Source organism: Notamacropus eugenii, chromosome X, assembly GCF_028372415.1.
Source record: "Notamacropus eugenii isolate mMacEug1 chromosome X, mMacEug1.pri_v2, whole genome shotgun sequence".
In the NCBI taxonomy this organism is placed as follows: Eukaryota; Metazoa; Chordata; class Mammalia; order Diprotodontia; family Macropodidae; genus Notamacropus; species Notamacropus eugenii.
In genome coordinates this window covers 33,752,174-33,778,458 of record NC_092879.1, presented here as the reverse complement: position 1 = coordinate 33,778,458, position 26,285 = coordinate 33,752,174, and the positions used below count along the sequence as shown (strand labels likewise).

The 26,285-nt window shown below is 35.1% G+C and overlaps 1 protein-coding gene and 1 pseudogene across 24 annotated transcripts in view; both read left to right on the top strand.

Annotated features, from left to right (window-relative positions):
- Positions 1-26,285, top strand: part of LOC140516445 (uncharacterized) — a 269,830-nt gene that overhangs the window by 109,708 nt on the left and 133,837 nt on the right. For 18 of the 24 annotated variants that reach the window (XR_011971366.1, XR_011971367.1, XM_072627426.1 and 15 more), the window contains 2 exons: positions 4,189-4,300; positions 24,270-24,522. The gene's annotated coding sequence lies outside the window, so the exon portion shown is untranslated. Of the gene's footprint in view, positions 1-4,188; positions 4,301-15,110; positions 15,149-24,269; positions 24,523-26,285 lie in introns of all 24 variants that reach the window. The other 6 variants (XM_072627425.1, XM_072627415.1, XM_072627423.1 and 3 more) reach the window with 3 other exon arrangements.
- Positions 4,307-8,235, top strand: LOC140516443 (eIF5-mimic protein 2 pseudogene; annotated as a pseudogene).

The window sequence follows — 26,285 nt, the reverse complement described above, 5'->3', positions numbered from 1 at the left end:
CCCGGAAAGTCAACAGGAAATGTCTGTTGCATCAGTTTGAGAGATGAGCATAGTCTAGTGTGGGCTGCACTGACCCTAGCAAACCTAGAGATGGCCTCGGGGGACTGAGTCATTGGAAGCTGTGGTGGTTCCCAGACTTTTCAACCCACAAACGCCAAAAACAACTTAGAAGGGTCAATAAGAAAGGTCTGTTAGACCTGAGTGAGAGAGGACCAGGATCTGGCCCTAGCCCCAGGGTGGTGGCAGCAGCAGTGGTGGCTCTGGCTGCTTTGTGGCCCACAGATCATGGGGAGGATCAAGGAACTGCAGGGATCTCTTTTCTCACACTGATTCTCTTGCTGTGCCCTTGCTTGAATCTTGATTACAATCCTAGGTGGCTGTCCTGGGGCAAGGAGGAGCTCTGGCATGGCAGAGATTGTGGGTGGCTGTGGGAAGCAATCTTCCTCACAGTTCCAAGGGTGAAAAGAGTCCTTGTGGTCACTCACAGACCAGAGCATAGACCAGGAGGGTAAAAACCTCTCCTTTGATCATACAGTCTTGGAAGAACTAAAAATTTACAGGTCCCCAGAAATATCTCTGAAAACAACTGCACAGAACTCCTGAAGCTTAGGACTGTACACTCTCATCTCTGGAAGCAGAATCCTACCTTTATAAACGGCTGAAATGTCAAGCCATTAACTGAGAAAATGGACAAACAGCAGGAAAATAAAGACTATAATAAAATCTTACTTTGATGACAAGGAAGATCAAAATACACACCCAGAAAAAGACAGCAAAGTCAAAGCTCCTACACTGAAAGCATCCCAGAAAAGAATGGTCTTAGTCCATGGAAGAGCTCAGAAAGGCTTTTAAAAATTGAGTAAGAGAAGTAAAGGAAAAATTGGATAAAGGAATGAGAGTGATGCAAGAAAATCATGAAAAATGAGTCAACAACCCGTTAAAGGAGACCTCCCAAAAATGCTGAAGAAAATAACACCTTAAAATTAGTCTATTAAAAATAGACTAATCCAAAAAGGAAAAGAGGTGCAAAAAGCCAGTGAGAAGAAGAATGCCTTAAAAAGCAGATGTGGTCAAATGGAAAAGGAGGTCGAAAAACTCACTGAAGGAAGTCCTTAAAAATTAGAATGGAATAAATGGAATCTAGTGACTCTGTGAGAATCAAGAATTTATAAAACAAAACCAAAAGAATGGAAAAAATAGAAGAGAATGTGAAATGTCTCATTAGAAAAACAACTGACCTGGAAAACAGATGCAGGAGAGAGAATTCTAAAATTATTGGATTACCTGAAAGCCATGATCAAAAAAAGCCTAGACATCATCTTTCAAGAAATCATCAAGGAAAACTGCCCTGATATTCTAGAACCACAGGGTATAATAGAAATTGAAAGAATGTACTGATCACCTCCTGAGATTCTGAAAGGAAAACTCCTAGGAATATTGTAGCCAAATTCCAGAGTTCCCAGGTCAAGAAGAAAATATTGCAAGCAGTTAGAAAGAAACACTTCATGTATTGTGGGAACAAAATCAGGACAACACAAGATTTAGTAGCTTCTACATTAAGGGAATGGAGGGCCTGGAATATGACATTCCAGAAGTCAAAGGCTCTAGGATTAAAACCAGAAAAACTGAGTATAATACTTCAGGGGAAAAAGTGGTCATTCAATGAAATAGAGGACTTTCAAGCATTCTTGAAAAAAAAAAACCAGAACTGAATAGAAAATAGAAAAAACCAGGAAAGAGAAGCCATAAGAGATTTCTTAAAGTTGAACTGTTTACATTCCTACATGGAAAGATGATATTTATAACTCATGAGACCTTTCTCAATATTAGGGTCGTTAGAGGGGAAAAATATATGTATATACATATATAGACACATAGATATGTACATAGATATTTACACACATACATATATATATACATACATATATGTGTATATAGATAGAGGGCACAGGGTGAGTTGAATATGAATTGATAATTTCTAAAACATAAAATTAAGGGGTGAGAGCAGAATATTTTGGGAGAAGAAGAACAGGAGTGGTAGAATGGAGTAAGTTACCTAGCATAAAAGAGGTAAGAAAAAGCTTTTACAGTGGAGGCGAAGAGGGGGGAGGTGAGAGGGAATAAGTGAGCCTTACTCACATCAGATTTGACTGAGGGAAGGTATAACATACACCATCAAATGGGTATGGAAATCTCTTACCCTACAGAAAAGTAGTGGAAAGGGAATGGGGGGGGATGATAGAAAAGAGGGCAAATAGGGGGAGGGGTAATCAGAATCAAGCACTTTTGAGGTGGGGTCAAAGGAGATAATAAAATAAATGGGGAGCTGGACAGGATGGAGGGAAATATAGTTAATCTTTCCCAACATGACTATCATGGAAGTATTTTGCATGACTACACTGAAATAACCTACATCAAATTACTTGCCTTCTCAATGAGGGTGGTTGCGGAGGGAGTAAGGGAGAGAATATGGAACTCAGAGTTTTTAAAAGGAGTGTTAAAAAATGTTTTTTACATGCAACTGAGAAATAAGACATATAGGCAATGGGGTATAGAAATCTATCTTGCTGTATGTTTAAATAGAAGGGGAAGGGGAAGGGGATAAGAGAAGGGAGGGCAGATTGGGAGAAGGGGTAATCAGAATGCATGCTGTCTTTAGGTTGGGGGAGGGGAGAGATAGGGGAAATTTTGGAACTCTAAATCTTATGGAAGTGAATGTTGAAAACTAAGAAGTAATTAATTTTAAAACAAAAATAATATTCCTGTGGTGAATTCATAGGTGGACATGTACACATGTAATATAGGTTCAGCAGACATGGGCAGGTTGTAGTCTGCATCACTGGAAGAAATACCCATGTTGATAAAATCACACATTCTTTAATATATTGAAATGAGACCAGTTTGGGTGGATAAGGGAGTTTGAGTTGATGAGTATGCAGTGATAAGTCTAGAAAGACAGATTAATTGGCTGAAGGGCTTTCTTTTTTTTGTTTGTTTTCTTTTTAAAAATATCTATTTATTTATTTTGGTTTTCAACATTCTTTTCCACAAGATTTTGAGTTCCAAATTTTTGCCCCATCTCTCCCCTCCCCCCAACTCAAAACACCGTGCTTTCTGATTACCCCTTCCCCTAATCTGCCCTCCCTTCTATCACACACCTCTTTTCCCTTATCCCCATCTTCTCTCTTTTCTTGTAGGGTAATATAGATTTCTATACCCCATTATCTCTATATCTTATTTCCCAGTTGCGTGCAAAAACAATTCTTCACATTTGTTCCTAATACTTTGAGTTCCAACTTCTCTCCCTTCCTCCCTTCCCACTCATCCCCACTGAGAAGGCAAGCAATTCAATATAGGCTGTATATGTACAGTTTTGCAAAAGACTTCCATCATAATAATGTTGTGAAATACTAACTATATTTCCTTTCATCCTCTCCTCCCCCCATTTATTTTATTCTCTCCTTTGACTTTGTCCTTCCCCAAAATGTTTACTTCTGATTACTCCCTCCTCCCATTTGCCCTCCCTTCTGTCATCCCCCCCACCCCACTTCTCCCCTACTTTCCTTCAGCGTAAGATAGATATTCATACCAAATTGAGTGTACCTGTTATTCCCTTGGCTTAAGGACTTTCAAGGGAAAGACTTAAATGCCATGCTAAAGAGTTAGAATTTTGTCTTCTTTACAACAATGCAATTTGTTGCATTGGAAAATTTTACCAAGAATGTGACACAGAACAAAACAATTTAGACTTAGCAGTGCCTTTATGGTCATGTAAGTCAATATCCTTACATGACAGACTAAAAAATTTCAAGCATTAGTTATTAATTAAGGAACTATTTAAAATTGTCTGAATAACAATGTTTTTTGACCTTTAGAATTTCACTGACAATAGATTATTCAGGCAGATTATGGAAATGCTTCTCTGAAAACCTTTAAAAGCAGAATGGAGTTTTCTCCATCCCCAAGTGTTTGCTTATTTAAAGTAAGGTGTATTATTGTTATTATTATGACTATTATTATTAAACACAATTACTTTAATAGTGAATTGAACTTGGAATCTCTAATAGTACTATGATTTTGTTTTACTTTTTTCTTTTAAAATGCGTATTTCTTAATTAAAATTTATTTTAGCTCCACTCATATGTGAAGTAAAATAGTATTCAGAATTTTTTCTTCTTGTGTTTTCAGCTTTAAGTGGGTTAAATGAAATGAATATGTCTCTAGCAGAATACTGCCAACAAAAAATGCCCATTGGTTTTTAAACCTGAAATTGGAGAGCCTTGTTGCTCTTATTTTACAGGTAAGATACCCATGATGTATTCTTGACTTCAGTAGAACCTCTGTTCTTTGTACATTTTTTGCCTTTTTACTGAAAGTATCCTTTCTTTTTATTTCACTAATTGGGTTTCCTTTTGGCATGGTATTTCTCTTCATTTCTTCTAAGAATATTCAGATAACATTTCCTTTTCTTAGGTAAATTTGTTGAGTATTAATTAAGTATTTTTTTCTTTCTAGCACCTCTGTTAATACGTGTGAACTTCTGCTTAAACTATGTTGTTCTTTACCTTTTTGTGCTTTGGAAGCTTTTGTCCATCTGATGAACTATATGGACTCCTCAGAATAATGATTTTAAATACATAAAATGATATATGTAAGATGACAAAGGAAAGCAATTATATTGAAATAGTTATTAAAATATCAACTTCATCGGTACCAGGTTAAGAACCTTTGTCTTAATCCCTTACTTAGGGGTAAGTTTCAGTTGAAAGACTAGCCAAATTCAGTTCTTTGTAGTTTAATTACCTGTAGTCATCTTTTATAAATGCTGTTTTGCAAATCTTCAGGAAAGTAAAATAATAAAAAAGTGACTAAACAAAGAAGCAAAAAAAAAAAAAAAGACAAAAAGAAAAAGAGTCTGCAGTGGGGGAAAGATAATACTCCAAAGGATATTTGAATTTAGGAATGAGTTTGCTTACTATTATTTAATACCATCATTTTGTTGTTTGTGTCACACAAAACAGGACCTGAGATCAATGGTAATAAAAGTAAATTATCGTGAATAGATTATCTTATTTATGATTTTTATCAAACTTAAAAATCTTAGCTACAGTTTAACATTCATTTAGTAGGTGAATTGTGTATATAACATTTATCTTACATTTATCTGCCTTCCCAAAAAAGCTGATGGTCCCTTAAGAGTTAATGACTGTCTAAAGGGCAGCTAGATGTCATTGATGGCATTCCGGGCTTGAAGCCAGGAAGACTCATCTTCCTGAATTCAAATCTGGCCTCAGACACTTTAGTAGCTATGTGACCCTGTTTTTCTCAGTATCCTCATCTGTAAAATGAGCTGGAGAGAGAAATGGCAAATCATTCCAGTATCTTTGCCAGGAAAACCTCAAATCGAGTCATGAAGTGTCAGAAATGATTGAAAAATGGATGAAAAAACAACAACAAATTACATTCATCCAGCAGCAATGAAAAAAAGCAAATAAGTGTACAATAAACACAGAAGACTAAGTTACATATTACTTGCAATATTTAACATGTTGAAAAAAAATTTTGCCACAGATGTACTTAAATTTTTTATGTAAAATCTAAATGATGGTAATTGGTATCATGCTTTAGTAAAGAAAATATTATCATATGCAACCGTTAAAGTGCAGTTTGTGGATTATGGAAACACTGAAAAAGTTACTACAGATAAACTTAGAAAGATGTCATCCAAATTCTTAAAGCTTCCATTTCAAGGAATCTGGTGCTGGGTAGTAGGTATGTTGGGGAATATAAAATTATCTTAATAATAAAAATAGTTAGAAAGCTATGATTATTAAACAGTATTAAATGTCAAGGCATCACATTTAATTTTGTTGTTGTTCTGATGCTTCCATTACAGTGGAAAATAGTACTTCCCATCATGAAATCTTGAGAAATAAATATTTTACACTGACTCAAATAGTCACACCAACTCCTAAAGAAAGTAATTTTGGGTTTTCTCTCCTCCTTTATTTCCAGTGTCTTTTATGAATAATCAAAAGCAGCAAAAACCAATGTTATCAGGCCAGAGTTTTAAAACTAGAAAAAGTTATGATAAAGAGTGGTTTGACCCCACTCAGTTTCAGGACTGTCTTATTCAAGGTTTAACTGAAACTGGCACTGATTTGGAAGCAGTAGCAAAAATTCTTGATGCTTCTGGGGAAAAACTTGATTATTTATAATATGCACAAACACTCTTTGACATTCTGGTGGCTGGTGGCATGCTGGCCCCAGGTGGTACACTGGCAGATGCATAGAGATATCTGTGTATTTGCAGTACAAGAAGAACTAGAGACCATGCAAGCTTTTGCTCAGGTATTCAGCAAATTAATCAGATGATACAAATATCTTCACATGGGATTTGAAGATGAAGTTAAAATGCTGCTGCTATTCCTGAAAGGTTTTTAGAGTCTGAGGGGAACAAACCGGTCATGTTGACTGGGGTTCTTCTGATCAATGGGACACTTAATCCATCCATTCTTAACAGCCCTTATAATGAGAATTTGGTTCAAGGACACATTTAAGCGGCCTTTTCTGTAAAGCTGGTTAAATCATGGATAAATGAAGAAGATATCAATGCAGTAGCTGCTAGTCTTGGAAAAGTCAGTGTGGACAACAGACTGATGGAACTTTTTCCTGGTAACCAACAAGGTGTTGAGCGCTTCACAAAATATTTTACCAAAGCACATCTAAAAGAACTTTCTCAGTATATTCGGAACCAACAAATCATAGGAACTCTTAAAGAGCTACAGAAAGAACTTCAAGACCAAATGTCACATGGTGTTCCATTTAAGGATATAATTTTATATGTCAAGGAGGAGATGAAGAAAAACAATATCCCAGAACAGATCGTTATAGGCATAGTCTGGTCAAGCGTAATGAGCACTGTGAAATAGAACAAAAAGGAAGAGCTGTAGTAGAGCCATCAAACATTTGAAGCAATACAGCCCCCTACTTGCTGCCTTTACTACTCAAGGTCAGTCTGAGCTGATTCTGTTACTGAAGATTCAGGAGTACTGTTATGGCAACATTCACTTCCTGAAAGCCTTCCAGAAAATCGTGGTGCTTTTTTATGAAGCTGAAGTCCTGAGTGAAGAGCCCATTTTGAAGTGGTATAAAGAAGCACATCTTGCAAAGGGGAAAGGTATCTTTCTTGAGCAAATGAAAGAATTTGTAGAGTGGCTCAAGTATGCAGAAGAAGAATCTGAGGCTGAAGAGGAAGAAGACAACTGAATTGTGAAACTACAGGCTCAGTAAAGCAAACAGGAGTTGTAGATAAAATGTCATGTCTCGTGTCTGTCTCGTTCTTACATCTTCCTACCTTCCTGTATCAAGCGTGACATAAGGACTTTCATGACAAATTTATTTTATCTGTTTTCTATGGTTACTGAAAAATGTTGGGTTTAGTTTTTAAAGCTACGTTTTAAGTAGCTACAGGAGCTATAGAATTGCATCTAATGTTGCATTAGTCTTTTCAATTATCTTCTACCTCCTGTGTTTTCTACTGTAACAATATAATTTAAGGCCTTCCACAATAAACAGTTCATTTTATCTGTGGGTTTTCTGTAAACAGTTTACAAGACGTGATTTGATTAAAAACAATTTTTTATGGAAATTCTGTTTGCAAATTAAACTGTACAAGTATCCAATGTCAAAATGCAACATGAAATGGTGGTCAGAGCCCCATTCATCAGATGATAATCTACATAAGATGTCAGGTTAATTTCTGAACATTGATTCTAACATAATTGGCTTACTTTTTGTTGATATTACTAAAAAGTATTTCTGTTAACACTTATTTTTGACATTATTAAACTTTAAGCAAAGGGTTTCCAAGTAGCCTACAGCTAAAATTTCTATTACCCTTGCTCCCTGGTTTCTCATATTTACTTAAAGGAATTAGTGGGAAACAATTCAGAAAAATTAAGGAAGCACAAGTGACCAGGGAGGTGGAAAGAAGAAAATTCAGATCTCTGCACCACATACATTTCTGCATTCAATGTTTTAGTCAATAAGAGTAGGTGAGTGTCTCCTGTGCCACCACCTCCAGGTCTGTTTACAAATGTGTTATTAAAACAGTTTTGCCATTCACAGTATCTTGCACTCCAGAGAACTGTAAGTTCATGAGAAATCATTAGAAGGAGTGCATGTAAAGAAATGACGAATATCCTAAACCCAGTAAAATGTTTAATATGTTAAGTGACCAATGTGTTCTAGCTTACAAAGAGCCCCTTTGGGATTCCAAGCATAAGTGTCAGATCTGTCCTCCTGCTTGTTGTATTGAAATATAGGGGTGGGACACGACTTGGCCATACTGGACTGGACTGTCTTCATTCTATAGCATATACAGGGATGATGTAAACATTTGCCTAGTATCTACCCCAATGCAATTTTCCTCTTGCCACAAGCCAAAAGAGTTTCTTTCCACATCCCAATCTTTTTGTACTGATAGCTCACCTTCTTACTTTATCTTTGCTGATAATTTGTCTATATACCTAGCCATAGCCATTAGAAGAGAAGGTGATTGTTGCCTCATTTTTGTCAGCTAAATTTTGTTGTAGAGAAAAAAAGATTTTAGTAATCATTTTAAAATAAGTTGTTCTTAACTAAAGCTGGAAATAGTGTCACCAGGACGTCAGTAAAACGTGCCCTTTCTTAGCATGTGCCATTAAGAGCCAAGAATTTGGTATTTAAAATTAAAAGTGTACCTTGATCAAATGAAGTGTAATATAATTTGAAACTATATAAGGAAGAGCATTATAACTGAGAGTCTTGTGAATGGAGTGTATGTTAAGTTTTCATATGTAGATATTATGTATCTATCTAATAGGTTTCTGCTGTACTGATCTGTTTCTTTTGTAATTTGTAGTCCTAAATACTTTCCTTAAACTTTAAAAAAAGTAATTTTTAATAAGCTGAATAATTTAAAATAATCTGGGAAGAAGATTAAATAATATCACATTTAACCATAAAAATGAGAAAGTGCCCTTTGACTACTGTAGCTATAATAATTTTAAAACTTTTTGAAATCTTACATGTGTGCCACCATGGCTTAGTAACATTGCTGTATTTCTTGAAGGAATGTTTTTAATTTCTGAAAGGAATTTCTAAATTATGAAGATCCTAAAGCACAATTCTATTTTTTAGTATTTTAAATGTGTTAAAGGACCAAAGACCTTAAATAGGACGTGTGATGCACTAATAGGTGATTAAGGACATTTTCTCCTAGAAATCTTATTAAAGACATTGTTGTTCTCCAGATATAAAACCTAGAAGCAGGCACTGAAAAAAAGAAGCCACAGTGAGATTTCAGATGTGTGTTACAGGGATCAAACTTCAGGTTAAAGTAGTGGACCTCACAGACAGTAGTGCTGGAGTTGAACTCACTGACCTTTCTACTGATTATCCAACAATTATAAGTGATATACTTACTGATGAACATTTGGTTTTAAAAGGTGAACCACCATGTAAAAATACAAACATGATAAATCTGTTAGTCAAATTGACTTGCCAGTTCATCCTGATGTTCTTCAACGTAAGACTTCATTTAAATATGCATTTGTTGTAATAAAACATTTTGTTATAAAGGTAGATTTTAGGATTTCCTCTTCCAAGTCAACATAATTTTCCAAAAGCAATTTAATTCAGTGAACATCTTTTGAGTATATATTATACATAAAAATGTGTTCTTTATTCAGTTTAGAATCTTGCCTATAATTTTTCAGAAAATAAATTCTGTATTAGATCCAAGCCTCAGTAATTTTGTCAGTATCTATTAACTGTTGAAATATTGTAAGGAACTGCTTCATGGAAAACTAATACTGTATACAGGGGAGCTGGGTGACTCAGTGGATAGAGTGTTGGATTTGACATCAGGAAGACCTCGGTTCAAATCTGGTCTCAGACACTTACTAACTGTATGACTATGGGCAAGTCACTTAACCTTTTTTGCCTCAATTTCCTCATCTGTAAAATGAGCTGGAGAAGGAATGGCAAACCACTCTAGTATCTTTGCCCAAGAAAACCCTAAATAGGGTCACCAAGATCTGGACATGAATGAACAGCAGCAAGAATATTATATACATTGCTAATGTAACTTCCCTTACAGGTATGATGATAGATCACATTTATTTATACAGCACTTGAAAATACACACACATAACAACAAGAACACTGTGAAGTAGGTAGGTTAGGGATAGGGACTGAACTTGAGATTTCATTGCTATAGGGAACTCCCTGGTAAGGAAATTTCCTCTGTTCATGAAGGTTGGTATCTTGTCCGCAACTGAAGAGTCGTATAGAGTTCAACACTGAGAGCTTACATGACTTTCCTTTGTTCACACAGTTAGTGCATGTGTCAATAATAGAATCAGAACTTTACTAAGCCATGCTGTTTCTTGTTTCATATTATTTTGTGTAGTAGATCTGTTACTGAAAAGTTTCTATTGATGAAATTTTTAGAAAATCTAATCCTGTTTTAAATATACCTGGGAGTTTCATATTTAAAGATATTGTATTGTAATCTATAGATTATTCTGTAAAATACTCAGATAATTTTTGTGATATCTTGATTTTTATGGATTGAGTTGGCTACATTAGCTATGCCTGTGTTTTAAATTTTTCCAATCTTTTCTCTAGTTTGAATTTAAAAGTATGTAGTTACTTCCTGTTCAGCCATTTGCCTCCGGGTATAATGTTGGCTGAAGCTTTTTACTATTCTAGATGGTGGCTATTTTCTATTGTATTCATATATCCTCTGAAGACAAAAATTCTTTTTTCCTTCAAAACTTATCTCAAAGCCCTTTCTGTTCCTCCTCCCCCTATCACCTTATGTATATTTTGTACGTGCTTATGATTGCATGTTGTCTCCTCTGATAGAATATAAACTTCTTGAAGACAGATTATATCAAGTCAAACATGCAAGTATTTTCTGTAGCTACTCTGTGCCAAGTGCTGTGCTAAGTTCTGGGGCGGGGCTATCAAGAAAGGCAAAAGAAAACCAAAATAATTTCTTATTGCAAGGAGTCTAATAGAGGAGAAAACATGTACACAACTTGTACAAAGAAGATACATGCACAGGATAAATTGGACATAATTCCAGAGGGAAGGCACTAACATCAAGGAGTTGTCAGGAAAGGCTTCTTGCAAAAGATGGAAGTGTCACTGAGACTTGAAGGAAGCCAGGAGGTGGGCACAAGGAGAGGGAGTTCCAGGCCTGGGAAACACTATTGAAAATATAAAGTTGAGAGATGAAATGCCTTGTGTGAAGAACCTTAAGGAATATTAAGGCTGGTATCACTAGATCCCAAAATATATGGTGGGGAGTAAGGTGTAAAAAGGCTGTAAAGGTAAGAAGGAACCAAATTTTGGAGGACTTTAAAAGATGAGTATTTTACATTTGATCTTAGAAGGCATAATAGAGAACCAGGAATTTATTGAAAAGCGGATGGCATGATCAGATGTGTGTTTTAGGAAGAGCAATCTGACAGCTGAATGGAAGATGGACTAGAGTAGGGAGCCATTTGAGTCCAGGAGACTACCCAGAAGGCCCTTGAAATTGTCCTGCTATGGGGGCATTCAATTTTGCACTATGGTGGTTGCAATGTCATATTGATGTCACTAAGATTAAAACAGCAATATTTGGCAACTGCTTAGATATGGAAGATGAGAAAGAATTTGCTGCAAAGGATGACCCTAGATTGCAAGCCTGTGTAACTAAGAGAATTGTGGTAACCTTGACTGTGGCAGCAAAGTTGGGCAAAAGGGACAGTTTGCAGGGAAAGATATTAAGATGTCTGAGGGACATTCCTTTCAAAATGTCCAGTGAGCAGCTAGAGATGTGATACGGAAAGCTTAGGGCAGGATAAGTAGATATTTCCATTTTGTCTTAGCATGTACAATGTCTGATACGTAGCAGGTACTTAATCAGTCTTTGATCCCTACCACTCCTGTCTCTTATGGAAGATTGTCAACCTTTTCTTTCCCTATAAATTTCACTATCTCCTTGTCTGCTGGCTCCTGCTGCACTGATCAATAGGACTGGGTCTCCCCCAACCGCAAGAAACTCTTATTTGACTTACTCTTCTTAAATACTGTATATCTCCCCTTCACAGTCCATCTAGAGAGGTTATCTTAACTTGAATTTCACTACTTTTCCTCATTTCTTTCATTTCTTATATTGAAGTTAAACACATGAAGAATCAACATTTTCATATTCACAGCAAAGCACAAAAAAGATTGCATTTAAAAACTGTGGATCTCTACTTCATGTTGATGTTTAAAAATTTTATGTAATGAATTCAATTCATTATTTTCAAAACTTTCCTGTTTGTATGCTCTGAACTTCATTTCCCTTTTCCCTAGCATTTGAAAATGTTTCAGTGGTCCTATTCTTTTCCCTCATCACTTTTGCTAACCCTTCCCCTCCTCTATTAAAAACAGGGAGAAAAGCACCTTGTAACAAATAAGCATAGTCAAGCAAATCAAATCCATATCTTGATTATGTTTGAAAATATATGACTTTTCTGCAGTGTCCATCACCTCTGTCACCAATGGCATAACATACTTCAACATGGGCCCTCTGGACACATGGTGTTCGGCATGGTTTTGATCAAATTCTTTAAGCCTTTCAAAATAAATTGTTTTGTACTTTTATAAATTGTTCTCCTCGTTCTGCTCACTTCACTCAGCATCAGATCAAATAAGTCTGCCCAGGTTTCTCAGGTTCCTTACAGGGTAATAATGTTCCATTACATTCATATACCACAGTTTATTCAGTCATTCGTTAATTGATAGTCATCCTCTTAATTTCCAGTTCTTTGCTTTTCCTCCTCCTTTTAATTCTGTTCTGCCTTTGGGATCTGGACATTTGTTTTGCCTGTAACTCTTCTATCCCTGGTATCAGTCTCCTTCTCAACACCTTCCATGCCTTTCCTGACATGATTCCCTGTTAATGTATTTTCTACACCAAAGTCTATGAGTCTGTTCAATCCTCATTTTTCCAATTCACAATTTCCTTTTCCTTGTGCATCCCAATTATGAAGAGTATCAATTTCCACTTCATTTTTCCTCCTTTATTTACCAGTATATTCCCTTTGCCATTCTTTCTCTTTTCCTTTTGAAAATCTTCAAAACAGAATTTACCCCTACATTGTCTTTATTTAAACAGTACCTTTTAAAAATTGTATTTGGTTTTTTCAAAAAGCAAAAATCTGCGTTCTTACTCTAACCACCTTCTCAGATTGCACTGAGAAAGAAAAAAAATCCCTATTACCACTATGTATAGTGAGGCAAAACAAAACCCGTGCTGGTCATATAAAAAAAAAAAGTCTTATTCTGTGTTGACTTTTAAATCCTCTCTCAGAAAGTTGGAAGCATGCTTAATCATTTGTCCTCTGGAATTGTGACTGGTCATTATACTGATCAGAATTCCTGAGGGTTTCAGAGTTGTATGTTTTTCATATTATTATCATTGTATCAATTATATTGGTACTCTTCAGTTTACTCTGCATCAGATTATATGTCTTCCCAAGTTTCTCTGAAATCATTCCTTTGATTATTGTTTACAGCACCAATAACATTCATTTACCTTTACATACCGTACATTCTTCCATAGTGTTCTCCTTTTGTTTCAACTCTTGTTTCATCTCTTCTGGAAATTCTAGTTGAATTTGTGCCTATGCTGTTTGGCGGAGTTTAGGTGTTGCTTGTAGATGTTTGAAATCATTCTCTTCTTCCAGGTTTGTGTCTTGAATATCCCTGACACCATAATAGCTGTTTTTGATGGGATTCTTTTTTAATTTTCTCTCTCTTCTAGCCTACTTTATGTTGCTGTCAGGCTCTGCATACTTCTAGAGGGAAGGCCAGGATTAGTCCTATAGCTGCTTTCTTGGGGTATTGAATGTTTGTGATTCTTGATGCTCCAGCAGCTCATGCTGAGGACCTGAAAGCTTTTGGTAATTCCAAAGTGCTTTGATCCAAAGAAATGTTTAATTGACAACCCGTTGGTCTAAATTTTGCAAGTTCCTAACCGGGGTTTGAGTCTCAGTAAGTGTAAGTAAACTGATGTTGAATTGTCAGCTAGCTAGGAAGCTACTGGTTCTGAGTGACAGAGCTGCAATCTCCCCTTGGGTCTGGGATTCTTGCCCTGCTTTTTTACCTTCAGGCTTCAGATTGGGCTAAAAGCTGAAACAGATTTCACTCTGGTCTTAGGGTCTTGATCCTCACCACTCCTGCTTACTTCTGAGCTTGTTCCTCTTTCAACCCAGTTCCTAGAGCCTGCTACCACTTCCTGAGAGTATGAGTTTTTTTTATTTAATGCTCACAAGTAAAGGTCATTAATTTTTGACATCCCAATTATAGATCCAGCTATATAAAATTAGACTGGTTCATAGCACAAAATTATTTTGAGAAGAGTCAAATTTATTATTAAAATTCTCTTATATAGGAAAATAGTACATGGGGGCAGTTTTATAAACCCAGCTGAAAATATGTCAATTTATTTTAGCCATCATCAATAGATTCAGAAAAATTACCCAAATTTCCTCACTTTGTAATCAACATTATGCTTCCCAGAATAAGAGAATGTAGAAATGCTGTCATTTTGGTCACATAATTATTATAACTAATTTTTTTCCAGGAATAATGGAATTGGATGGGGAATGGTCTCCATTAGTAATAGAGCAATTAAAAAAAAAAACTCATGCTGAATCAGAATGTCATGGTTTCGGTAAAAGGAATCGTAAAGATCGTCCATGCAGTGTCTGTTGAAAAACATTCTGAAAATAGTACTATTAACATAGCTAATGAGCTAGCTATGAAAGTTCTGGCAAAGTACATAACAACTAAAAATCAAAGTGTTTTGAAAAAAGGTAATTTTCCCCAAAACTCCAAATTGTACTTTTAGATTCATTTGTTAATAAAATTCAGTTGGATACCTCTCAGAACTTTTTTTTTAAATGTAGAGCTAGTTGAAGTGGAAGATGTATTTATGTTCAGAGTATTTGATTTTTGTTATTATAGCACATTTTATTGGTTTGCTAATAGTTTCTTGTATGTCTTCTATTTCCCAATAGGACAGATTGATTGTTACTGCTTAGAGTTAAGAAAACAAGTAAGTCAAATCCCATTAAAGTGATAAAGAACTTCATAAGTTTTGAGTAATAGTGAATATAATTTTGTCTTTTATACTCATAGGTGGAAAAACATGAACAAATACTACTCTTCCTTTTAAATAACCCAACAAATCAAGATAAATTTACTGAAATGAAAAAGTTCTGAAAACTTAAGTATGTTCAATGACATGTAATTTATTTTTTGTACCTGCTGGATAAAATCATATTGAATTGTGTTGTTTGAATGTATCTCACTGAATAACATTTTGGAATAACTTTATTCTAAAACCTTATTACCTAGAATCTGGTTTCAGGTTATCTTAATTTTTGTACAGTGATATCTATTACAATTTACTACTGCTCCTGACAATCCTATGCAAGAGAAATTAGTATTGTACTAGACAGAATTTACTTATTTAAAAGCAGACAGGTAGCATGTATTTCCTATCAAAACAAATCCATTATTGGCTTCATTGAGTCAGGTTTAATAAATCTACATATTTGGGCACTTAATAAATGTTAGTTGAATAGTGTGGTAGGAGTTTCCCATCATTTTTGTTTTCTGGCTTTCTTTTTTGTATTTTGTTTTTCAGGAAAACTATCCAAATTCTAAAGTAATCTAGTAGATAACTAATGAAAGATAAATCATATTTTAGAATTTTGGGTTTTTTTTTCTTGATATCATAGGATCACAGATTTAACTTAATTAAGGGTTTTCTATCTTTAGAGAAATACATATTGACTTCTGTAGAGCTGTAAAATTTATCCTTGTTTAGATACTTGTAACTCAGATACATATTAAAAATCAAAGCCAGCTTCATGAGCAATAATGTTGATCCATATGAACATGGATGGTAAGAACATAACTGTTTTGCCACTAAATCAGAGTAAAACTTTAAGCAAGTCATTTAACTTTGCTGTGCCTCAGTCTTCTCAACTGTAAAATGTGCCTACCTCACAGGGGCATTGTGAGGATGAATTTTAAAACAATCTATTTAGATGATAAATGTTGTGTATTTTCAGTTTTGCTCATCCCTATGAAGGCAGCCCTTTGACAGGACTAGTAGATCAAAAAGAGATCTGTGTAATCAAATACTATTTTTCAGTACACCAAAAGAGCTGTGATTTCATAAGTGTGGGTACCCCTATCATTCAACTACTTCATGTTTAGTAGATTGTTTCATGACTTGCTGTGGCCAGAAAGCTCATCACCTGGTGGCTGGTTTTCTAATGATGAGCCTTCCAGAACTTAGCTAGGCTAGGCCTCGTGGTGATGACATTGTATCACAGGGCCTGAACTGGAAGCCTTTCCAACTTGGTTGTAGGACCTACCAGAGCTTGCACACTGCTGACATAACTTTCAAGAATCTAGAACACTTCTGTGACATGAGGCAACATGGAAGTGGGACTTTAATGGAGAATGCCTCTCCTTATTCATTGAATACATCTAGGTTTTCATCTGCACCCTGGATGCAATATTAGAATAACTTTTTTAGAAGAGATAAATGTTAGGATATGAAATCAAGCTCTGTCTTATGCAATATGTATACTTAATCGCTCAAATATACTTTCTCCTTTCTACACAATTCATTATTTTTTTCAGCCTTCCAAAACATACCTTCAGGAAGTATGACTGAAAGGTTTAAATATATTATGAATGTTTTCTAACCATTGGAGAAATTTGTGAACTTGTGTCACAGTGTATTCTACATTTTGGGGTGGAGAGTGATAAAGAATTTCACTAATAATGTGTACGTCAATTGAGAATAACTTTTATAAAAGTTTCATTTTTGTTTCAATGTTTTCATTCAAATAATTGACCAAAACAAGAGAGTACTGTGATGATTAGGACACAAATGATACTGCAACCTGGCTGTCATCTCTTAGAACTGGTAGAACTGTGACTGTGAATATGCATACCATATTAAAATGTATTTCCTTTTATTTAATCATGTGGAAAGTGGAAACTTCTACTGTATATCAAATATAAAGCCATAGTGATGGTATAATGGAATTGTTTTCTAACTGCATGACAGGCCTGTTAAATGATATAAGCTGCTTCACTTAGACAAAACTGATTTCTATTCAGGGATGCTTATTTATGCTGAAAGTATGGTGGAAATTAGAATTTGAATTGGTCTTAGAGCACAGAATTAGAATTATTCTTAAAGACAGAATTAGAAATAAAATCTTAGAACACACAATTAGAATTAAAATTCTAGAAAGCAGATTTAGAATTGAAGCCTTAGAAGACAGAATTGGAATTAAAATCTATAAACGCAGAATTAGAATTTAAGTCTTGGAGTACAGATTTAGAAATTGTCTTATATTGCAGAATTTGAATTAGTTTTAGAATAAAGAATTACAATTAAAATCTTAGAACACAGAATTAGGATTAAAGCTTTAAAACACAGATTTAGAACTGCAGTCATAGAAAACAAAATTAGAACTAGTCTTAGAACACAGAATTAGAATGAAAACCTTAGAACACAGAATTAGATGTAGTCTAAAAACACAGAATTACACTTAAAGTCTTAGAAGGAAGCATTAAAATACGTCTTAGAACCCAGAATTAGAATTATTCTTAGGACACAGAATTAGAATTAAAATCTTGTAGCACAGAATTAGAATTAGTTTTTGAACACAGAATTACAATTTATGTCTTAGAAGACAGAATTGGAATTAAAATCTTGGAACACAGAATTAGAAATAAAATCTAAGAACACAGAATTAGAATTAAAATCTAAATCACAGAATCAGAATGAAAGTCTTAGAACACAGAATCAGAATTAGTCTTAGAACACAGAATTAGAAATGAAATCTTAGAATATAAAATTGGAATTTAAGTCTTAGAACAGAGACTTAGAATTACTCTTGGAACACTGAATTAAAACCCTAGAACACAGAATTAGAATAAAGTCTTAGAACATAGAATTAAGAATAGTCTTAAAACATAGAATTACAATTAAATTCTGAGAAAGAACAATTAGAATTAGTCTTAAAACAAAAGAATTAGAATTTTTTTAGAACAGAGAATTAGAATTAAAATCTTAGAGCAAAGTATTTGAATAAAAATCTTAGAACACAGAAATAATATTAAAGTCTTTGAACACACAATTAGAATTAAATCTTAGGTCACAGATTTAGTATTAAAGTCTTGGAACCCGGAATTCAAATTAGTCTTAGAACACAGAATTAGAATTAATGTCTTAAAACACAGAATTAGAATTAACGTCCTCAAACACAGACTTAGATTTAAAGTATCAGAGCACGTAATTAGAATTAAAATTATCTTAGAACACAGAATAAGAATTAGTCTTAGAGCACAGAATTAGAATTAAAGTATTAAAACTCAGAAGTACAATTAAAGTCTTAGAACACAGAATTAGAATTAAAATCTAAAAGCACAGAATTACAATGAAAATTTTAGAACAGAGAATCAGAATTAGTCTTAGAAAACAGAATTATAGACTTAAAACACAGAATTACAGTTAAAGAATTAGAAGTTAGAATTCAAATTAAAGTCTTAGAACACAGAATTAGAAATAGTCTTAAAACACAGAATTAAAATTAAACTCCTGGAAAGAAGAATTTGAATTAGTCTTAGAACACAGAATTAGAATTTGTATTTAGAACACAGTTTTAGAATTAAAGTATTGTAACACAGAATCAGGTTTATTCTTACAAAACAGAACTAGAATTATTCTTAGAAAACAGAATTACAATTCAAGCCTTAAAATGAAGAATTAGAATTAGAATCTTAGAACACAGAATTAGATTTAAAATCTTAGAACACAGAATTAGAGTTTAAGTCTTAGAACACAGATTTAAAATTGAAATCTTAGAACAGAATTAAAACTAGTCTTATTGCACAGAATTAGAATGAACATCTTGGAACATAGAATTTGAATGAAAGTCTTAGAACACAGAATAATAAGTAGTCTAAAATTGCAGAATTACAATTAAAACCTTAGAACAATTAGAACTGGTCTTAGAACACAGAATTAGATTTATGCTTAGAGCACAGAATTAGAATCAAAATCTTAGAACACAGAATTAGGATCAAAGTGTTAGGACACAGAATCACTGTGCCATCCTCATTTTCATGTACTTTGTACCATGTTCTATGGTGGTGTCTAGAATGATCTCTTTTTAGTGACTATGGGCTTCATTTAGGAAGCCCAGTGGTACTCTGAGAATCTATTCAATTACCACGTCTTTTCACTATAGATTGTTTCTATCAAGAAGGAATCCCTTTCCTATCTAAACTTCGTGTAAGACATATTCCAAGACACTGGCAAATGCTTCTAGTGTCTGGGGCCTCTGTGAGTTTTTCTACTCACAAAATCAGAGCTAAATTATTTCTGGGGTCATATATGTCATGGAGTCTTAGTGAGCCTTAAGAGATGCATGAAAACAGCTACTTTGAGGATAGTGTTTAAGCCTATCAAGTCAAGTCTGAGCATAGGTTTTGCTAGACTAGTGATATGAGGAGGAGAGGCTTGGCCTGGACTGTTTTCTTGATAAGGGGCAAGAATTCAAAGGAATAAAGCAGGCCTATTTCTACTGAGGTCTTCTCCTTAGACCCCCACTGCTCTCCCTCTAGGCTACTTGAGCTGTCTGCTCAGAGGGAGAGGAACATTTTTGACTGGGGACATTGGAAGCTGCCTCACTGCAAAGAGGCTGAGGGTGAGCTTGGAGACCAAAAAAAAAAAAAAAAAGGAAGCAGAGGAAAGTGCTTTGAAAGATGGTGGTTTCTCTTGCCCTCTGAGTTTGAGGGGTGGGGAGGAGGGAGCTGCTCTGTCAGGGGAGCTCCATTCCAAGCCACTGTCTAGTTCTGACATTCTGTGTTCTATATTACACGGTCATTTCCAGCTCTTATAATTCTGTGACCACAAATCAGATAAGGCAGGAAGCCACCTGTAATGGTTTTCCAACTGCAACTTTCTTTAAAATGCAATTTTATTTTCAATTTCAAATTCTTTTCCTCCCCCTTTGCCTTCTCCACCTCTTGAGAAGACAGGAAAAAATGGGACCCATTACAAATAGGTATAGTTATGGAAAACAAATTTCCACATTAGCTTTGATCACAAAAATGCAAAAAAGAAAGAAAACGTTTCAATCTGTTCTTTGAGCCCTTCTGTTCTCTGTCTGTAAGTAGATAACATTTCATAGAGTCCTTGTGATTCACAAGGCTGATTGTATCTTTCAAGATGAGAAAATTTCTCCGTGAAGAGTCTATTGAGGGCCTGGTGGAGAAGCCATAGATGTCCACAAGGAGTGAACCACTGTGTATCACTTTGCTTCACTGTGGGGATACAAAGAAAAGCCCCCTACCCCCCCCCCCAAATAATCCCTACTGGCAAGGAGGTTGCCATGAATTGGGAGAGACCACAAGGAACCCATAACGCACAAGCCAAATATAAGATAGTAAATAAGTGGGGGTTAATCTGAGAGGAAGGCACTAAGATGGAAATTCAATGCCTTCTTGGAATAAAAGAAATGGTCCTGTTAATTGTTCTTCACCAGTGGAACCTGAAACAATGCAACATCCCAACTATACTCAAATTTATATCAGCTTCCTGCCTCTAGCCGGTTTCCTTCAGACCCAGCAGAGGAAAAAAAGTAACATGTAGTAACCTTTCTCCCTGAATAGCAATCTGGTAATTTCTTTAAGTTAAATTTTAGATTGCCTTTTTCTCTAACAAATGAAATTTGAGGATGCATTTTGATAGACTAGCAAGTCAGGGTTTTCTATAATTCTTATAATTTCTATAACTGGTTTATTCTAGTTGGGTGAGCATTGCTGCCAATTGCTAGGAGAGAGCTGTTTTAAAGACCAGGAAATCTCTCTTCTTGTTTTTAGACTTCTGCCTAAAGGATGATTCCTGAAAAGTTGTGAGCCAAGGAGAGGAGGGGGCCATCTTTAGGGAGAACTAGAAATCTATAACCTTTTGAGATAAGATGCTTTGTTCCCACTGGCTTTGCATCGTTCTCCATCAGAGGGATAGCTCTATTGAAATCTAAAGTAATGGAATATTGCAACTAGCATGCTATACTTAAATCCAATTCAGTTAATCTCATGCCTTCATCCAAGAGCTAGTGAATTTCTGTACTTCACAGCAAGTTCCTGTTTACAGAAGAAATACTTCAAAACTTGCAGAAAAAATGTACCATAATATAATCTTTGAGACCTAGCTTGGTGACAAATCATCCTGTCCATTTCTTGATTTAAAATATATGGTCCACAATCTACCTTGTTCACACCCATAAGGCTTATATTTTCATCAATTGGTAAAACATGTTGAATTCAGTCAAAAGCAGCAATATTTCACCAAATGTCAGACTGCTGAGGATATGTGTATTGTTGAAAGCTCATGAAATAAAACACTGCCATCTTTATGGATATAGATTAAGAACTAGAAATTTGATAGCTTCTAAATGGTATGGATGAATGGTGTGGACCTCAACAACTTCATTCCCACTGAGTTTGCTTGTAATACAAAAGAAACTCACATAAATCATCAGAATTTCCATATGCTACAAAAGACTTAGCAGGAGGAGATAATACTTTTTGCAAAACTGCAAACTAAATAAAATGCTTAGGAGCCACCCTGACAAGATGAACCCACAGAATATGTGAAAACAGTGACAAAGCACTTCATGCAAAGAAAGACAGATCTAAGTAGCAAAAGAAATATGAAGTGCTCATTGTATGCTCAGCCAATAAAAATGAAAATTTTACAAAAGTTAATTTACTTATTTGGTGCCACACCAATCATACTACCAAAGATTTATCTTATAGAACTAGAAAAAAAAAGTAGTCTAATTTATCTGGAGACAACATAAAGTAAATATTGTAGAGGGAATCAATATCTTAAAATGTGAAGAAATGCAACAAAGCAACACTGGAATTTAAAGTATAATACAAAGCATTGATGATGAAAACAATCTTGTACTGGCTGACATGGAGGGGTGGATCAGTGGAATGAATTAGATAAACTATAGATATCAGGAAATGATCACAGTAATGTAGTGTTTGATAAACCAAAAGATCCAAACTTTGTCAGCGTGAACTCACCATTTCCCAATAATTTCTGGGAAAACTGGAAAGTAGTTTGGCAGAACTAAGCATAAATCAACATGTCACACTGTATATCAAGAAAGGGTAAAAATGGATGCATGATTTTGATGCAAATGGTGATATTATTAGTAAATTAGTGTAGCAAGGAAAAATGTACGTGTCATATCTAGGGGTAAGGGAAGACTATGAACAAACAGAGCAAGAGAATCATGGAAAGTGGAGTAGATAATTTCAATTATACAATATTAAGAAGATGTTTTGTGCAGAAATTAAAAAAAAAAACTAATGTAGCCAAAATGTGAAGGAAAACAGGCAGATGGCAAAATTTGACAGCAGATTTCTCTAATGAAAGATGGTACCTCTGAAATAAAGAAGGAATTGAGCCTACTTTCTTTTTTAAAAATGAGTCATTCTCCAATTGAAAAAGAGTATGAACAGGTAATTTTCAGAAGAAAAAATCAAAGCTATCAGTAATCCTATGGGAAAAAAAATGCTCTGACACTACTGATGAGATAAATGCAAATTAAATCTACCTCACACCAATCAGATTGGTCAATATGACAGAAAAGGAAAGTGACAAGTGTTGGAGGAGGTGAGGATAAATTGGGAAAGTAATAACCCTTGGCAGAGTGGTGAATTAGTGCACCCATTCTGGAGAACAATTTGGAACTATCCCCAAAGGACTATAAAACCATGCAAAACCTTTCGCCCACCAATAGGTCTGTATATGAAAACCATAAATTTTGGAGGGAAAGTGGAAAATTTGGAAAGTAATTCACTGTTGGTGGAAATGTAAAGAGTTCCAACCATTTGGGAAAGCAATCTGGAATTATGCCCAAAGAGTTATTAAACTGTTAATATCCTTATCATCATTGCCACTATCAGGTCTCTTTCTCAAAGTGATTAGAGAAAAAGGAAAGAACTTTTATGTTCTCAAATATTTGTAGCAACTCTCTGTGTTATGGCAAAGAACTAGAAATTGAGGTGATGCCCATCAATTGGGTAATGGCTAAATAAGTTGTGGCATGTGGTTGTGATGGAATACTACTCTAAGAAATAATAAGCAGGTTGATTTTACAAAAAAGATGGAAAAACTTGCATAAAATTATGAAGAGTAAAATGAACAGAACCAAGAGATTGCTGCATACAGTAACAGCAATAGTGTTCTAAGAATAATTTTGAATGACTAATGCAATTTTGAGTATTAGCAATATTAAAATCAGTGAAAAAAGGCCTATGAAGGGAGATGCTATCCACATCCGGAGAAAAATTGACAAACAGAAATATGTATAGTATGATTTTACTTTTATACATATTTGTGTCTCATGGTAGCCTTTTCTAGAGCAGGCTGGGGAGGGAGGGGGATAGAAACTAAAAAGTGTATGGTAGAGAACAAAAAAAAAATATAAAGAAAATACAGAAAAGTGGGATAGCTTTAAAAATGAGGTATATTATTTATTATATGATTTTTCCAAAAAGCAAATGATGTGACATGTAAATTCATGGTTTTATACTGAATCCTCCTTTTTTGCTGTGTTTTGCACATGAAAGTGCTCTCTTTTTTGTTTTTTTCCATTTAAGTTCAAAATGAAAGAAAACAAACTACTTGGTGCTAGCCAAGAAACAGACTGGTGAATTAGTGGAATAGGTTTGGTCCACATGACACAATGTTCAATGACTATAGTAATCTACTGGTGATAAACCCAAAGACTCCAGCTTCTAGAATAAGAACTCGCTATTTAACAACACTGGGAAAACTGGAAAATATTATGCCAGCAATTAGATTCAAAGTAACATCGTATACCATGTACCAAGATAAGATCAAAATAAGGACATCATTGAGACATAAACGGTGATGCTATAAAGAAACTGGGAGAGAAAAGAATAGTTTACCTGTCAGATCTATGGAGAAGGGAAGAATTTATGACCAAACAAAAGACAGAGAACATTATTTTTTTTGAGGGGTTAACAATCACTTTAGTCAAGTGCATGTGTCAATCCTTTAACCAAGCACATATATCATTCATCTATTTCAGGGGAGTCAGCACCCTACACTTCAAAGAAAATTGTGTTCGTCCTTCATTGCCGAAGAAGACCATGCCATCAGAGAAATGATGAGGTGACTTGCACTTGACTTTGTTTTGAGTGAGTGAGGACTGTGCAATGTCACCAGCCTCCCTTCTCCTCCAGAGTCATCTGAATCCAGTGAGCAGATGTCCATCAGGATGACTGGAGATGACCCAAGTTGCACTGGGAGATCTTGGTCCCTTGAGGCCAAGGTCAATGCAGGTACTCATTTAGCGTGAGGTAATGTCCATTCATTGAATAGACCTGTTTAAGAAGTAGCCAGGGCATGGTCCCTTTAATGAGGCATAGAAAAGTAAGACATCAGGTTGGGAGACAAACAGCAATAGTTACTATTGATAATGACTCTTAAGCAAGGCGGGTCCAGAAGAGAACCTTTAGGCAGGGGCCCAGTGATGTCTGAGCCTCAGAGTGCAGTAGGTTTAAGGGAAAGGGAAGGGAAGGGGAGGGGAGAGGAGGGAGGAAACATCTGGGTTTCTCAAAGCTGGGGGGCTCCTATAGAGAACATTATGAAATACAGCATGAGTAATTTTGATTACATTAAATTAAAAGGTTTTTAAACAAACAAAGCCAATGCAACGAAGATTAGAAAGAGCACAGAAAGCTTTTGGGGGATGATTTTTACAGCCGGTGTCTTTGATAAAACCTCATTTCTAAAATATATGGAAAAAATGAGTCAAATTTACAAGAATACAAGTCATTCCCTAATTGATAAATGGTCAAGGGAAATGAACGGGCAGTTTTCAGGTGAAGAAATAAAAGCTGTTTATAGTTATATGAAAAAGCCTCTCAACCACTTTTTATTAGAGAAACAAAAATCAAAAGAATTCTCAGGTACCACATTACACCTATCATACTGACTAACCTGACAAAACAGGAGAATGACAAATGTCAGAGATTTGGAAAACTTGGAACACTAATGTATTGTTAGTAGAGTTGTGAGCTGATCCAGACATTCTAGAGAGTAATTTTGAACAATGTCCAAAGGACTCTAAAAGTGTGCATACCTTTTGATCCCGCAATAGCGCTGCTAGATTTATAACCCCAAGGACATCATAAAAATGGGAAAAGGACTCGCATGTACAAAAATATTTGAAGCAGCTCTTTTTTGTGGTGGCAGGGAAATGTGGGGATAGCCATCAACTGTGAAATGGACTAACAAGTTGTGGTATGTGAATATAATCGATTACAATTGTAGTATAAGAAGATGAGCAGCCAGACTTAGGAAAAACCTGGAAAGACTTATAAGAAGTGATACTGAGTGAATTGAACAGAACCAGGAGAACACTATACACAATAATAACAACAATGTGGGATGCCTAACTTTGATAGACTTAACTCTTCCCAGCAATGCAAGGACCTAAGAAAATTCCAAAAGACTCATGATGGAAAATGCTGTCCACATCGAGGAAAAGAACTATGGCATCTGAATGCAGATAGAAGCATACTATTTGCTTTCTTTTTGTTATGTTTTGTTTTCTTTCTTCATTCTCATGGTTCCTTCCATTGGTTTTAGTTCTTCTTTACAGTATGATTAATGTGAAAATACATTTAACATAAATGTGTGTGTATATATATATATGTATATATATACACACACACACACACACACACACACACATATATATATATATATATATATATATATATATATATATATATATATATATATATATATATATATATATAAGAGAGAGAGGAGAGAGAGAGAAGAGAGAGAGAGAGAGAGAGAGAGAGAGAGAGAGAGAGAGAGAGAGAGAGAGAGAGAGAACGAACCTGTATCAGATTTGATGCTGTCTTGGGGAGGGAAGAGACAGGGAGAAAATGTAGAACTCAAAATGTTATGGAAGTGAATGTTGAAAACTAAAACATTAATTAATCAACAAAAAAAGTGGAGGATGACACTTAGATTGTGTGCCTGGGAGATTAGAATGATGGTGATACCTTTAACAGTAATAAGGAATTTT